At 36.8% G+C, this 15,204-nt stretch overlaps 1 protein-coding gene across 15 annotated transcripts in view; it reads left to right on the top strand.

Moving 5' to 3' along the window:
- Positions 1–15,204, top strand: part of PARD3 (par-3 family cell polarity regulator) — a 662,524-nt gene that overhangs the window by 329,467 nt on the left and 317,853 nt on the right. The window contains exon 1 of one of the 15 annotated variants that reach the window (XM_049626967.1): positions 11,929–12,886. The exons of the other annotated variants lie outside the window; for them this stretch is intronic. The gene's annotated coding sequence lies outside the window, so the exon portion shown is untranslated. Of the gene's footprint in view, positions 1–11,928; positions 12,887–15,204 lie in introns of those variants that run through there. 15 annotated transcript variants of the gene reach the window in all.

Raw genomic sequence — 15,204 nt, 5'->3', positions numbered from 1 at the left:
AGGAAGGCACTGTTTGACTCACTGGCTTTTGGAATGTGTTGTGCAGTTTAGAGGGTCCTCATCAATTCACCTGTCCCTTTATGCCTGGCCCTATTTATTGCTTGTTTGGCCTATGGAGCTAAAAGCCTGCAAGCAGCAGGGAAGTGAGACAGAGATTCTACCCAGTGAAACATCTTTGGTGGTAGGTGGATTAACCTTCATGGGGAATCTGCTGGTAGCTGATGATTTTCTTGCCTGTGAATACAGCTGCCAGGACCAGATGTTTAGAGCATGCACTCTGGATAAAGATACATTTTCATTTTTAGGTATGACACTCAGGTGCCTTTTCATATTTTCATCGCAGGTGGTCTGAAAGAATTTTGTTGTGAGCTATGCGATTCAGTATGACGATGGAAAGAATGCATGCTTTATACTCTGATGCGCTTTATTCCCACAAATCTGTATGTCATTTGCTTTTGAAAATTTGGTCTTTATTTCTGTGTTCAGTGAACAGTGGAACTGCTATTCTTTCAAAAATACTGGTTAAGAAATTACGTTAACATTTTCAGTTTACAGTATGTTGTTTTCACTACCTGTTTCCTAAAGCCTGCCTATACAAATGGCATCACTCATAAGCCGTGTTTAATTTTGGACTGTTATGATCTAGGTAGGGATTTTTTTTTCTTTAATCAGTCCTTCAGAATGGTTCTGAGATGGTCCTGCAAAATTGCTATTTTAAGTGCTAAACCATTTTGCCCAATGGTTTTATGTTCTTAGTCCCCCCACTGAGGTCTGGTAATATGTGCCCCATAGTATTTTCATTGGGTCTGTGTACCTGTGATCCATTTTTTCCTCTGCTTTGTGGCTGAAAGAAGACTGTTGTGAGTTTTCTTTAATATCCAACAAATTCTAAGGAAATTAAAGCACTGAAAAGAAACACGTTTTCACAACATACCCCTGATTGTATGGGAGGGGGGTTTAGGGTGGCCTTTTGGGTTTCATCACAGTAAAAACATACAGCTTTTGAAATATTTTTATTTTTGATAAATCAAACTTCATAAGATTGGAAAACTGAGGAATTTTTCTTTTTGTACAAATACCATAGTTCTAGATTGTAAGATAAAATTGCAAAGTCAATATCAATTGGAATCAAGTTAAACCCTTTGCAGAAGCATAATGTCTCTTCCTACCTTTGGTCATCTCTTTAATTCTCTGAAGTAATTCATTAACCGGCCCTCCTATGATTTAGCATCACATGCCCCTGGGAAAATAGAAGCAATATTACTCACATCCCCACTACCTTTTACAAATCTCCCTCCTCGTGCCTGGGAGGAGGTTCCCAGGCCTCTCAAAGGCTGCCCGTTTTCACCTGTCCTCTGTCTGTTGTCTCTTCTCAGTCTTAGGACTTTGCTATTTTATTCAACTCCTCTTTATGCAGTCATGACTGTGCTTCATCTTTCCCATTAGCAAATATATGCTCAGTTCACACGCCTCTTCCCCACAGGCCTCTGGCTTGCTGTCACCTCTGGCTTGCTGGCTCTCCCAATTCACAGATTTGGTTCCTTCTCATCTTTCATGTGTCAGGTCACCCTAGTCCCCATCTTTGAAAGAGAGTGACATGCCTGCTGCCTTCATTATTGTTTTCTCTCTCACTATTCTTTAGAATGTTTATATCTGTTTCCATGCACCAAAATGGCACAGGCATTGTCTTGTTTACTTTTGTTTGGAGCTCTTAGTAAGCCTTGATGCACATTTGGGTGAATAAGTGTTGCAATAAATTGCAAATAAAAAGTTTATAATGGCCTCACCTTTTCTGATACCCTGTATTATGGATAGATTCGTTGTTAGGTGGTCTAGGTTTTATAATGTCATTTGATACAATATTGTGATTTTCATTAATTATGAGCTAAAAATTTCAGATTATAAGTAAATTGAAGAAAACCTGCTAAATATTAAGACATATACATATGTAAACCTTATAAGAACAGTCAGACTTTTGAGTCGTTGTTTGATTCCATCATTGCTTGTCACTTAGCATCGACACATGGCAAAAAGACTAGAAAATTCTTTCAGACTGAAGGACCAAGAAATGGGGGGGAAAAATTCGAAGCTCAGTCAAGCAGTGTTCCTACTTCAGACAACTTGATAATATGATGGAGAGCACAGCCTTCCTTATCCCCAATTTATTTAATCACTTCTGATCTTTCTCTGAGAATGTCTTGTAATTGAACATGGATTTAAGTGGTAAAAGGTGAGCACTATCAGGCTGTTACCAACAGGCTGTCTGTGTCTTAATGATTTCTGCTGAATTAGATTTGAGTACAGCAGCCCTGGGTAGACACCTGAGTGTCTTAAGGCTCTCTAGACGAGGTGGTGGTAGTAGAGGGTAAGAGCCACCGTGACTTCAGTGAGCCTTAGTGAGACACAGGCAAGAAAAGGCCTCCCAGAATGCTGTTATGGGCCTGACATAGCCGTCAATTCTATTAGTTCCAAAAATATTGAATTATCAGAAAATATTAAATTACTCTTTGTGTTCATAACTGAAGTGACAAATTTTCCACTTAATTAGGAAAACAATATTTGAACAAACCATTTGACTATATTTAATAGTTTATAAGCAGTTGAGTTGAAAGTAATAAGTTAATATTCTCTTCTGAATGTGTTTATTTCATTTGTTTGAGAGCTGTTTTTTTTGCTCTTTAAAATTTTTTTTAGAGAGTTCGAGGTTTTTCATTTTCATTAGAATGAATGTGAATTATACCATTATTCTAGGACCCCTAGCTGGCAAAATTTAATTTTCTTTTAGAGATGAATTTACTTATTCTAGGAAAAATGGAGTTTTTTTTCTCACATGTATATAAAGTATGGATATGATAAATTCTGATCTATCATTAGCCTCTTGTACCTAGTCTGTAGCTTTTTGATATTATTTTTCTCATTCACTTCTCATACTAAAACTTCTCTTTTAATGAACATTGGATAGAATTAGATATTTGAAATGAAATTGAAATATCCTTTGTTTCTGATGGAATTGCACAAAAAGTTTTTTAGTTAAAGGAATTGATCCTGATAGGAAGACAACCCTACACAGGCTTGTAGAGAATTTAATTGGTTTTAAGTTGATGGTGATAGCTGTCCTTGCTCATTCCTATCCTCAGGGCTCATTAGACATCTAAATGAGATGAGCATTTAGAATTAGAGGGTCTTCCCTGTTACTTTGGAAGACAGTGTAACTCAATGGACTGTATGGGGATGAATTTGGTAACATGATTTTTTTTCCTTTTTCCTTTTTAGAAAATGTTATTTATTTGATTTTTGCAAAAGTCATATATTCATAGTTCTAGATTCAGACGTTTCCTGTGGATACACAAAATAGTGCTTTCCAGTCCCTAGTGCTCCTCTGCGGTGTAACCACTGTTACTAGTTTCTCGTGGATCCTTTCAAGTAGTACCATTCTTTTATAAGAAAATGTGAAAATTTATTCTCCTTTCACATATTTATATAAATACTATCTACCACGTTCTGTGCTTTAGTTTTTTAAAGTTTATTGATTTTGAGAGAGACAGAGACAGCATAAGTTGGGGAGGGGCAGAGAGAGAGAGAGGGAGAGAGAGAACCCCAAGCAGGCTTTGTGCTGTCAGCACAGAGCCAGATGCAGGACTCAAACCTATAAAGCCATGAGATCGTGACCTGATTTGAAACCAAGAGTCATATGCTTAGCCTACTGAGCTACCCAGGTGCTCTGTGCTTTGATCTTTTTTGCTTAATATGGGTTGGCAGTCTTTCCATACTAGAACATTAAAAGTGTCTATATTTGAAACAGTTTAATAATCTTCCTTTGTATAGATGGGCCATTGCTGATGAGCATGTAGATTGTTTACTGTCTTTGCTGTTACAAACAATACTGTAGTGAAAAATCTTTGTATATAAGCCATTTTGCATTGAGTATCACTTGGATAGATGCCAAAGATGAAATAGCACTTTTGTGCATTTATACAAGAGTATATGCGTTTGTAATTTTGATGGCTATTTCCAAACTGACCTCAGTAGATGTTGGGCCAAATTACAGTCCCACCAGTAATGAATGCCCAAGAGATCCCTGTTCATTCTGTCACTTCACATTGCAACATGATGTTCTGTGATATCTCTTAAAGTGACTACACATGCTTTTAAATAGTTCCCTTAACACATTCTCTAAAGCAGAAGGCTGTTGACACAGTTGGCCAGCATAGAGCTGAAAAGGGGCTTCCTCTCCTGTCAGGGAGTCAGTCCATTCAATTCTCTCTCTTCTCCAATGAAAAGGAAAAGTTTGGGAGTGGATGGAATTCTGGTTGCTCTTTTAGAGAATTGAGTCCACACATTTACAATTTGCTCAGAAGTAAATTAACCAGCAATGTCTCAGCTGCTCTCTTCTTTCTGGTCAGTGTTTACTTCCTTACTTAACTTTAATTTCTATAACTTTTTTCTCCCCCTAACATTCCCCCTCCCCCAGTTTTTTGGGGGTTGAGTGAGTACTCTCAGACTTTGGATATAGGGAAATGTTCAAAACCTACAAAAATACATTTTAAGTGATAAATGTTTATTAAAATTATTTGTCATTGTTGTATATGTATTTGTAATTACATTGTTGTATATGTATTTGTAATTACATTGTTGTATATGTATTTGTAATATGTTGAGTATAATATATTAATAAATTTGTTGCAATAATCTTATAGGAAAATTGATAACTAAATTTTAAAATGTTTTTATTCAGTTCTCTCAGAAGCTTCTAAATAACATTTTTGTTAATGTTAAATCATAAGATTCACATAAATTAGATTTTCTGAAGGATTTTGTCACAGTTGACATAACTTGTACATTCTTTTCATATCTTATTTTTTTAAATGAAGTTTTTTAAAATGTTTATTTATTTTGAGAGAAAGAGAGAGAGAGAGAGAGAGAGAGAGTGAGCGAGCACGAGTGCTCATGAGCACAGGGAAGGGACAGAGACAGAGGGAGAGAGAATCCCAAGCAGTCTCCATGCTGTCAGCCCAGAGCCTGATGTGGGGCTTTATCTCACAAACTGTGAGATCATGACCTGAGCCAAAATCAAGAATCAGACACTTAACCAACTGAGCCACCCAGGCGCCCCTCTTTTCATATTTTAGATCTTAGATATTTAATATATACTTTTCTATTATGAATTAGTTTTACCATATACTCTGCCCTCAGTATCTCCCCATGTTTACTTCCTCTCCCCTCTCTTCTCTTATTTAAGAACTACTCTATAATTGTTCTTATTTGTGTAATTTGCTAGAATGCAAATGAGTTCATTGATGGGACAGGAAAGGACAAGTATTTTTTAAATGGGTGGCTCACTAAATGCTTCTTGAAAGGTGCAAGTTTTATGATCGATTCCGAATACTAACTTGTACACACAAATTCTGTAAGATTGGAATCAATAGTGTTTTCTCCCTTTAACGTACCCCAAGGTGAAGTGCTGTTGTAACTTATTTCTATGTTAACATTTTTTCCATTATGCCTTACACTACGTATATTAAGATAAAACTCTGTTTTAAAAGATTTCAGCTCCTTCCCAAACTTAATATGCTGTGTTGTCCTTGATTGCTGGAATTCACTGAAGGCTCATCTTCTTGAGATAAAAGATTTATTTTGGCAGAATTGGTCTATGTGAGGGTTTGAGAATTTTGGCCAACAGATATAGTGTGTCATTTATACCCTTTCTCATTACATGAAAGATTATTGACAGTTTAAATCCTTATTCTTTTGTCACTTGTTAGGACCAGGCATCCTTTCTCTCTTTCATCGTTCCACCATTTTTTTCTTTTTTTTTTTTTCTTTTTTTTTTTTTAAATTTTTTTTTCAACGTTTTTTATTTATTTTTGGGACAGAGAGAGACAGAGCATGAACGGGGGAGGGGCAGAGAGAGAGGGAGACACAGAATCGGAAACAGGCTCCAGGCTCCGAGCCATCAGCCCAGAGCCTGACGCGGGGCTCGAACTCACGGACCGCGAGATCGTGACCTGGCTGAAGTCGGATGCTTAACCGACTGCGCCACCCAGGCGCCCCCATCGTTCCACCATTTAAGGGCTGAGATGAGTGTTCATGAAGTCCTGGTTGATCAGAACTATCTCTGGATGTACTGATTAGTTTACTCTGCAAAGCAACTGGTTTAGATTATTCTTGTTGTTTCCAAATTTCTCTCTCCCTGGTATTCAGAAAGTTAAGATAGTAACGTGTTGACATCTGAAGTTGCAAGTGAAAGTATCAGAGATAGCTATAAATGCAGTGATTTCCGTCTTAAATTTTTTATTCATAGCATCAATATGTAGGCTAGAAATGGGTGTACACACACACAGTAAAAATAAATATTATATTAATTACAGATACCATGGTGATATTTGTGAAGTTACATGTAAGTGCTTAGAAAGATGGAATGTATGTCCCTACTCAAAAGGCCTTTTACCGTTCCATGATGCATGGTTTGGGATACTTTATGTCAGTTTTTCTATATCTTAAACATAGATAAAGTTCTGATTTATTAAATGCTATAGTTGTCAAAAATTGATATAGAATCTAAGTCTCTCCAAGAAAAGTCTTGTGTAAATATGAGCATGTGTTGCCATATGAATGTGCTGATTATTATGTTACCTTGAGCCTATTTTCATTAAAGGGAAAATATAGCCTAGGATCCTGTTGCTTGTATCATTGACCAACCTTGATATTTTGAGTATCATTCCTCACTTTTGCTATTCCTTGTCACTGGACCTCCTGTCCTGGAGATTCTCTTTCTAAATGTCTCTCAAAAGCCTATTCATTCCACTCCACCCCTTTCTCCTTCCCATGTTCAGACTGCCATCCTCTCTCTCGTGGGTCCCTGCAACAGCATCAGAGTGATGTGAGATAAAGACCCAGATTAATACCCCTCAGGGCTTTGACCATCCTCAGCATCAGTGAGGGTTGAAGTGGTTAACAGCTAGCTGTTCAAAGTCAAAGTGACCTGGGTTGGAATTTCATAGTATGTGTTATGCTGAGCAAATTCCTGAGGTTTCTAAGCCTCAGATCAGGTTTCATAACTTTCTAAGACGTATTTCAGGGGATCATGAGGATTAGATGAGACAATTCATGTAAAACTTTGAAAATGGTCCCTAACACATCATAAACACCCAGTAAACGTTAGTTTTGATGCTGGTGTTTTTCTCATGGTTGGCTCTTCCTGTCCTTCCTCCCCTGACCTGCTGAGCTGCTTGCTGTCTCTCTCCTGAACTCGCTCTGGCATCCAGACTCCTCTCTTGAGCATCACATCACAGGCCCCGTGAACAAGCTCGCCGACTCTTCCCTTTTCTCGTCCTAAGTCCTTTTCTTCTGCTGTCAGCTTGGGTGGCTCTCAGCTCAGGAGACTTTTCCTGACATCTGCTTCCTGCAACCATCACCTTGTCCACACACATACCTCTGCCCAAACTGAAGTAAAGTGCGTATAGTAGTTTCTTACTCCTTTTCCACTGGAGCACTTCCAGGCTTCCTTTTAATTGTGGTGTTCTTTCCCTTTAATGAGAGGAAGGCCCATATCTCTGTCTCAGGGCTTCCTTTATTTCTCAGGGAAGTGTCACCAAACTTCGGGTGGCATTAGATATCTGTCGCAACGTTTACATCTAAGTGTACCATACTTTTATGGAATACATTTGTAATTGTAAGTGGGCTAACTGCCTGTGATTTGTGTATCTAAAAATGTTCTTCTCTTAAAACGTTTTTATAGCAAGCATTTTGATAAAGAATATCTAATTTCGTAGATAGTATATCTTTCCTCACATATTGAATGTTTTACTTTTCAAGAGCCTCTTCCAGATTAAATTGGAGAAAGTTTGAGGGGAGGGCAAAGAATGTTAGATTATATCAGCAGAAATCTACGCTTTTGGACTTACTCATATCTTAAGTCCCTGGAGGGACTAATTTTCCTGAGAACTTTGTATTTTAATCATAAACAGACCCAATTCACTAATACTTTTATAAACCTTTGGCTGAGACTTTGGCATTAATGTCCTGAACTTTGAGAAAGAGAAACATATTTTTGTAGGTTGGCCAAGAAAAATAGGTCTCCATTCAAATAGAAATAATATGTTTGTTATTTTAAAGAGATTTTTCCATTGAGCTGTGTGTTAAACTTTTTGCTAATTTAGTCGTCTAATGCTGCACATGGATGGCTTAGACAGGGATTTGATGTATTTTCTATGCCTCAGTATAATGACTATTTGAATTTTAAAAAGTTCTCTTTTGACCAGGGAGTAAGCTGTGTTAGTATATACGTTATTATTTAATTAATTTAATTTTGTTGTGGATTCTAAAAATATGAATCCCGTGTCTCATTTTCTTACATATGTTGGAAATGGTAAAATATGCAAGGAATTTTTATTGATGGTGAGAATGTTTTCTTAAGGTACCTGTACAATTTTTCTCCTGCTGTTAGTGGCTGAACTAGCACTTTGAATCTATTGTATCCCTAGAAGACTTCCCCCTTGGCTTCTCTGACGTTCTGTTTCTAACCTCACTGGTAGTATTTACAGAAAAATGTCTGTCTTTTGCTCTGCCTGCATGCACACAGGTTATTTTTCTAGATGACATTTCATGTGCTCTTTCTTGGTGTGAACATTTAGTGTCTGTTCCTGTCCCTCCAGCCTTATGCTTACCTACAAATGCCAGCTGATTGCTTCTGTCCTGGATGTCTTTGAACTACTGTCCCACTTCTTCCCAAGAAGAGGGGAAGTGGTCTTTAGTCTAAAGCACAATGTGGGTTGAAATTCCTTTCTCTGGAGCTGACTCTCCATCTAGCTGTGCAATACATCACAGCCCCTGTATGCCGGAATGACCTTCACCCTATTTGAAGTTGTAAGTAGTTAATTCCCAAGTATTTCCTAAACCAGAAAATTCCATAATTGTCTATGACCTTCTCATTTCTTTTAATTTTGCCATGAGTCTCCCATGTTTCAAACTTTTTTCCCCTCTTTTCCTTTATGTTTTATCTGTTGCCAGCAATGACATATTCTACCTTTATTCTTGCATATATGCATATCTTTCTACTTTTTTAGCACCTGTTCTCATCCCAGGCATATTCCTTCTGACCGGACTGATGTAATATTTGTTTCTCTCTACCATCTGTTTCTTCCTTAGTCAATTCTGCATATTCCTATTTGGATTAGTTTTCAAACCACCACTTATATTGCATCACCCCCAAAGTTTAAAAGCATGAAGAAACTCCCTACTGCACTCTGATTTAAAATTAAACTCATTAGCTTGGTATTCTATGTACTCTGTAACCCAAAATCTGATTTAACTTTTTTAGGCCTCATCTCCTACCATGATCTCATGCATATCCTGTACTCTATTGGACGGACTACTGCTCCTTCCCTTTACATAAATATTCTATTCCTTTTGATCAGGTGTTCCCCCACTTTTTGAGTCAATATTGTGTTATTAATTACTTAATAAATCTCTAATCATGTGTGCACTGGATGCTTGCTGTAAGACATAGCTGTGGTTGGAAATGGAATGGTTGAATCAGAAATATTCTCGTTCATACTTCTTAAGTGGAAAATTGACTAAGCCTCTTAATCTTTAGTTTCTTGGAGTAGCAGAACCTAGATTGAAATGGACACTTTTTGGAAAGTAATATTGTAAAAGTATCTCTGGAAAAAAGGGAGTGTGATAAAATTTTGAGGTTTTCAGTTAATGGTCTTTCCACAAAATACCAATCCATTTTTATCACATGATTTAGATTTTATTTTCATTACTTTTGAGTGCAAGATAGTCTGGGGCTCCCTCTGTGTGTAGAACCCTATGAGTGAGTGGTATTGTATGCCCACAATCAGAAAGCTTAGAATCGATTCACTCCTTGGGGGATTTATTAGCCTGAGCTCTCTGAGCTGCCATTTCCTTATGTGGGCAATTAGGGGGTTTACCTCTTTCTTAATTAGTACAGTTGATCAGAAACTTCAATGACCACACCACAGTGGTTAACAGCTTATGCTCTTGACCCAGAAAAAGTTAGATTTCTATTGCCCTTAGCTGTGTGATCTTGGTTATATCACTTTGATTCCGTCCTGTTTTAATTTTCTTATTTGTAAAAAGGTAGACAAAAGAACCTATCTTGTGGACTTTAGTAAAATAATTTAGCTCAATATTCAGTAAATGTTATTTTAATTATATAACGTGCTAATCAAAACTTAATTTAAAGTTTGTTGTTATTCTCTGCTACTCACCCTGTCCTACTGATTGCTATAAATTTTCAATAGTCATGTTCTATCCTTAGGAACTCAACTGGCTTCTTATTTTTAAATATAAGGCCTTGTAGGATAGAATAATAAGTAAGTTACATACAACAGTCTTTTCTATTGTAAAAAAATTTAGATTATGCTTTTTGTATTTGAAACATTTTAAAGTATATAATCAGTATTCTCCTTGTATTTTCCACCTGTATTAGGTGGTTATGCTTTTCATATAAATGTGTATGAGGTTAAAGTCCTATGATGCAAAAATGTAGCCAAGAGCTAAGATATACATTAGCATATTTTTCTGATTGTAGTAGAACTATAAACACTTCAAATAAGGTGTTTCTCAATATCTTATGAAGAAGTACTAGCATTATGGCTAAGCTTCTCTTTTGTAGTAAAACAGATTTTTTACTTACTTGTATATATTGTTATTTACTTGTGGCTATGATGCTTCTCATGTAGGTTGATCTTTTATTTAAATTCAAAGAAGTTGAAGTGAATATAACTAGAGGCTCAGTTCATGAGTATATTATAGTTACCTCAATTTATGGATATTTTAGCCAGTACTTATGTTATACAAAAGTTTCATCGCCCAGCTTCTAGGATTTTGCTATTTTTTCATTTCTTCTCCTCATTCAAACTAATAGTCTTTTTCAGGTTCTATGCTGTAACTACTTTTGGCTCTTAAATATAAGGGCATTAATTTTTATATTTTATATTTCAAATTTATTTAGAACCTTTACAAATTAAGCTACATTTTTCAAGCATTTTAGTCTGATGCTAGAAACTAAAACTGTATCTTTTTTAGACTATCTATTTTAAAATAAAACTTCCATATGTATCCTTTGATTTCTAAAATTGTTTTTATGTTTATTTTTTTAATGTTTATTTTTGAGAGAGAGAGAGAGAGAGAGAGAGAGAGAGAGAGAGAGAGAGAGGAGAGAGACAGAGTGCAAGCAGGAGAGGGACAGAGAGAGGGAGACAGCATCTGAAGCAGACTCCAGGCTCTGGCCTGTTGGCACAGAGCCCAATTCGGGGCTCGAACTCACCAGCTGTGAGATCATGACCTGAGCCGAAGTTGGTCGCCCAACTGACTGAGCCACCCAGGCACCCCTATATCCTTTGACCTATAAAGAAGTAACTTACTGTGCATTCTTTTTCTTAACCATTGTTATCATGGGCTGCCATTTTTTCCTACTGTGGTACGACATTTTGCATTGCTAGCAAATTTTCATTGATTTTTCCATAGTTACTTTTAGTGTGTGTGTGTGTGTGTGTTTGTGTGTTTACAATGTAGAAAAAAACTAGTCTTTGTTCTTTCTGTCTCCACCCCCCACCTGCCTTTGTGGTTTGAATTACTGGAGCCCCTGGTCCGTACTCTTGCTTGGAACTTTTGTCCTATTGGCTGGCTCTGGAGCTTTCTACCTGACGCTTCTATGTGAAGGTATCCTTTTTCCTTCCCAACAGTGAAGGGCAACACCACTTTCATCTTTATTTTGAATAATAAATTTGTGCATTTCTGTCCTTCATTTCCAAACAAAACTTTTAGAAATACAAACAACTTGTAGAATTCTATGTATTTTTAACAATGAAGCAATCATAGGTATTTGTAAGTGGACAAGGAGAGTTGGTGACTTTGGACTCTTTGCATTGTCTCTAATCTTACTAGGCCCATTCATAAAAACAATCCTGCAATCACACTGGCTTAAAAATTTCATAATAACTGAAGTCAGGGGGAGCTGGGAGAGGTTCTTCAATTAGGCTTCCTGTCTTAAAGGTTGGACCAGGCATGGAAGTATATCATGCGATGATTGTATTGCCTAAATCCATATTTTTGATAGTTGCTCACCTTGCAGGACCCTGGTCTACCTGTCTTCTCTTTCATTGCTATCTCTGGTTGCCACAGGATATTCTGACTTTCTATCCAGCTGTCCCTTGCTTCCACATGCCAATATGGGATGTTTGTTTCTTCCTTCGTATTCCATACAGCTTCCAACCTCCCCCCCCGCCAAACCTCTACATGGCTTGCATCACTGTCATTCTCTTCCCTTTCATGATGTGACTAGTCTCTTAACTAGAAATTAATCACAGCCTCCTCCATTCTTATACTGTGAGTCAGGCACATTTGCAAAGAGGAACATTCATTTGAACAACATGTATATTTACCATTAAGTTTTGGTTCCATAGCCAGTCTGTTCTACATTTGGAAATGTAAAACTAAAACTTCCCTTTTGTTTTTATTTAGTTAAATATTTCTATAGTATTGATTATAGGCATCTGTGCTCAGTATGGACTAAAATAATCCACTCCTCCTCTCAGATACCTTATACTCCATGACGTCAAAAGAGGACTGCACTCATTGTGCCTGTAATGAAGTAACAGAGGTGGGTGAGAGGCATTATGTGAACACTGCCGTGGATGTGACAGCTTGGCAGGTGTTCAGGGACTCTACCCCAAAACACTGGGACTGCTTTGGATAAACAGTATTCACTTTGGGTCTTGAAGGACTATAGCATTAACCTGGTAGAACAAGGTTAAGGCAACATGAAAATAGAGGTGATTTTTGTTGGTGAGTGGTGTGTTGAGGGATTAGTGTCCATGTGAAGACAGTTGGATATTGGAATTTAAGTCCAGATTATGTAAGTATCCGAATATGTAATAGAAGAAAACAATATTGGTCATGAAGAAAAGGGGTGGAGTCTGTTACATCGCTTCAGAATACATGTTTCTTTAACCACTGAAGTAACTGGTTGGGAAGAGATAGCTGCATTAGGAGGATATGAAATAATGTCCTCAACCCAGGCTGTTGCAGTAGAGGTAGCCAGAAGAACTCTGATAGAAGCTGGGAGGAGGAACCCATTGGTCTTGGTAATAGTCAAGATGTGATTTTCTATGATTGAGACATTAAAAGTGGCTCATTACATTTTGGAGAATGGAGGGACATGCACCAGGTTTCTAGGAGGTTGAGGAATTAATGGGAGGTATAAAACATGGAATGGGAAGAGAAATAGGAGGGAGGAGTTTTGTTTTGTTTTGTTTTGTTTTCTTTTGTTTTGTTTTTAAATGATAGGAGGAATTGTTTCCTAGTTTCTTGCTGAGGGGAAGAAGACATTGCTCCTTTGATAGGGCTGTTTGCTCAAAATGTAGAGTTAAAGAGAATCAAGATCACCTAGCATTAATAAGCCAGATTTCATCATCCTTCATATTTGATTAGTTCCTTCTGGAGTCTTTCAGACCCTTCTGGTTTCTACTGACCTAAATGGTTTTGTGTTACTGGAATATATCTTACTGTCTATTTCTTCTCACAGATATGCTATAAATATATTAAATAACATTGGGCTCGATTGTTTTCCCAAGGGATTCTGACTATTAACATCCCTGTTCATACCAAGGAACTTTTTAGATGTTTGTTTGTTAGAAAATATCATATTTTCTATGGGTTGTGATTTTATTTTTCACCTTATACATGCATTGCTCTATATAATGGGATGATGGAATGGTTTATCATCAACTTTTCACTTTTTTCACCTATTCTTTTTCTGCTAACGTGTAATGTATAAAACATTATATCTTATGCTATATAACATTCGTAGATATAGAAATATGTGAGCTTCAAAATAAAAGAATTTAAAGATTAACCTTCAGTCTGTGGTGACCTGCTTTTTGCTGGAATAATATTGCTTAGGGACTTCCTACAAATAAAAAGATAAAAATTGGACCAATTTCATGGTTTCTTTTCAATCTCCCGTGTGGTTATAAATTTGCCAGTTTGTTAATATTTGAAGTATAGTAACAATTCTGTGAATTAAAAAAAAAAAAATCCTTGTGATTTTTAAGGTGCCTTCGAAAACCTCAGTAATTTTTCCATAATTTAACTTCTTGATACTCCAGTTCTCATAAAAACAATTTTAGTAATAAAAATATGGGCTGACTTTTCTTTTCTTCTCTTTTATTTTCTTTTCTGTTCTGTTCTGTCCTATCCGTGTGTGTGTGTGTGTGTGTGTGTGTGTGTTGTATTTAGTTAGGATAATTTTTGAATTTTACTCTGTTGAATTTTTTTTAACGTAGGAGCTTATTTGTTTTATTTTTTTTTATTGAGTCATAATTGACATATAACACTGTACATTTAAGAAGTATAAGGTATTAATATGAAATACTTATTTTTTGCAATGTGATTAACATCATAGTGTTAAATAATACTTCTTCTATGTCACATAATTAATCATTTCTTTTTTTGTGGTGGGAACAATTAAGGTCTAATTTCTTAGCAACTTTGAAGTTTATAATATAATGGTGTTGACTCTGATCACTATGCCACACATTAGAACCCCAGTGCTGAGCTGTTTATATGCACTGTCCTTATATAGAATCTATGAGGTAGAGTTTAGCATTATTGTCCCCATTTTCTAGATGAGAGACAGGAGTCTTAAAAGTCCTATGACTTAGTAAAGGTCACAAAACAAGTATAAAAATCTGCATCCAAATCTAGGTCTCTCTGTCTAAAATCCATACCATTGTTTAGTTTACTAGAACTGCATAGACAAAGATAGAGTCTCCATGGGTTAGGAGATTCCCAGGATTGGGGTATGTGTCCCTGGATATGTTTTGGGAAGTCTGTGAGGTCTGTTTCTTGAATGTACAGATTCTGTTTGGGTCTTTGCTCCGGTCCTCTGCCTAGAATGTTCTTTCCCCAGACACTCCTTCCTTAACTGTCCTTGGAGAGGAGGTTCCTGTGGTCTTTGTCGGATTCCCGTCCTTTCACCGAGCTCTTCCTTCACCTCCATCTACAATTACAACTAACTGCCCCACCTGCGTTTCCCACGTCTCTGTCCCCAGCTCCCCTTACTTTACTTTGTTTTTTTGTAGCCTTTTCTCACATGCATGTAAGTTACTTACTTATTACATTTATAGTACGTTTTTGGTCCTGCCTATTAAAATTAAGTTCCAGGATGAAACA

The sequence above is a fragment of the Panthera uncia genome, chromosome B4 (assembly GCF_023721935.1).
Source record: "Panthera uncia isolate 11264 chromosome B4, Puncia_PCG_1.0, whole genome shotgun sequence".
Lineage (NCBI taxonomy): Eukaryota > Metazoa > Chordata > Mammalia > Carnivora > Felidae > Panthera > Panthera uncia.
The sequence above is the reverse complement of the archived record's forward strand: the minus strand, read 5'-3'. Positions and strand labels throughout refer to the sequence as shown.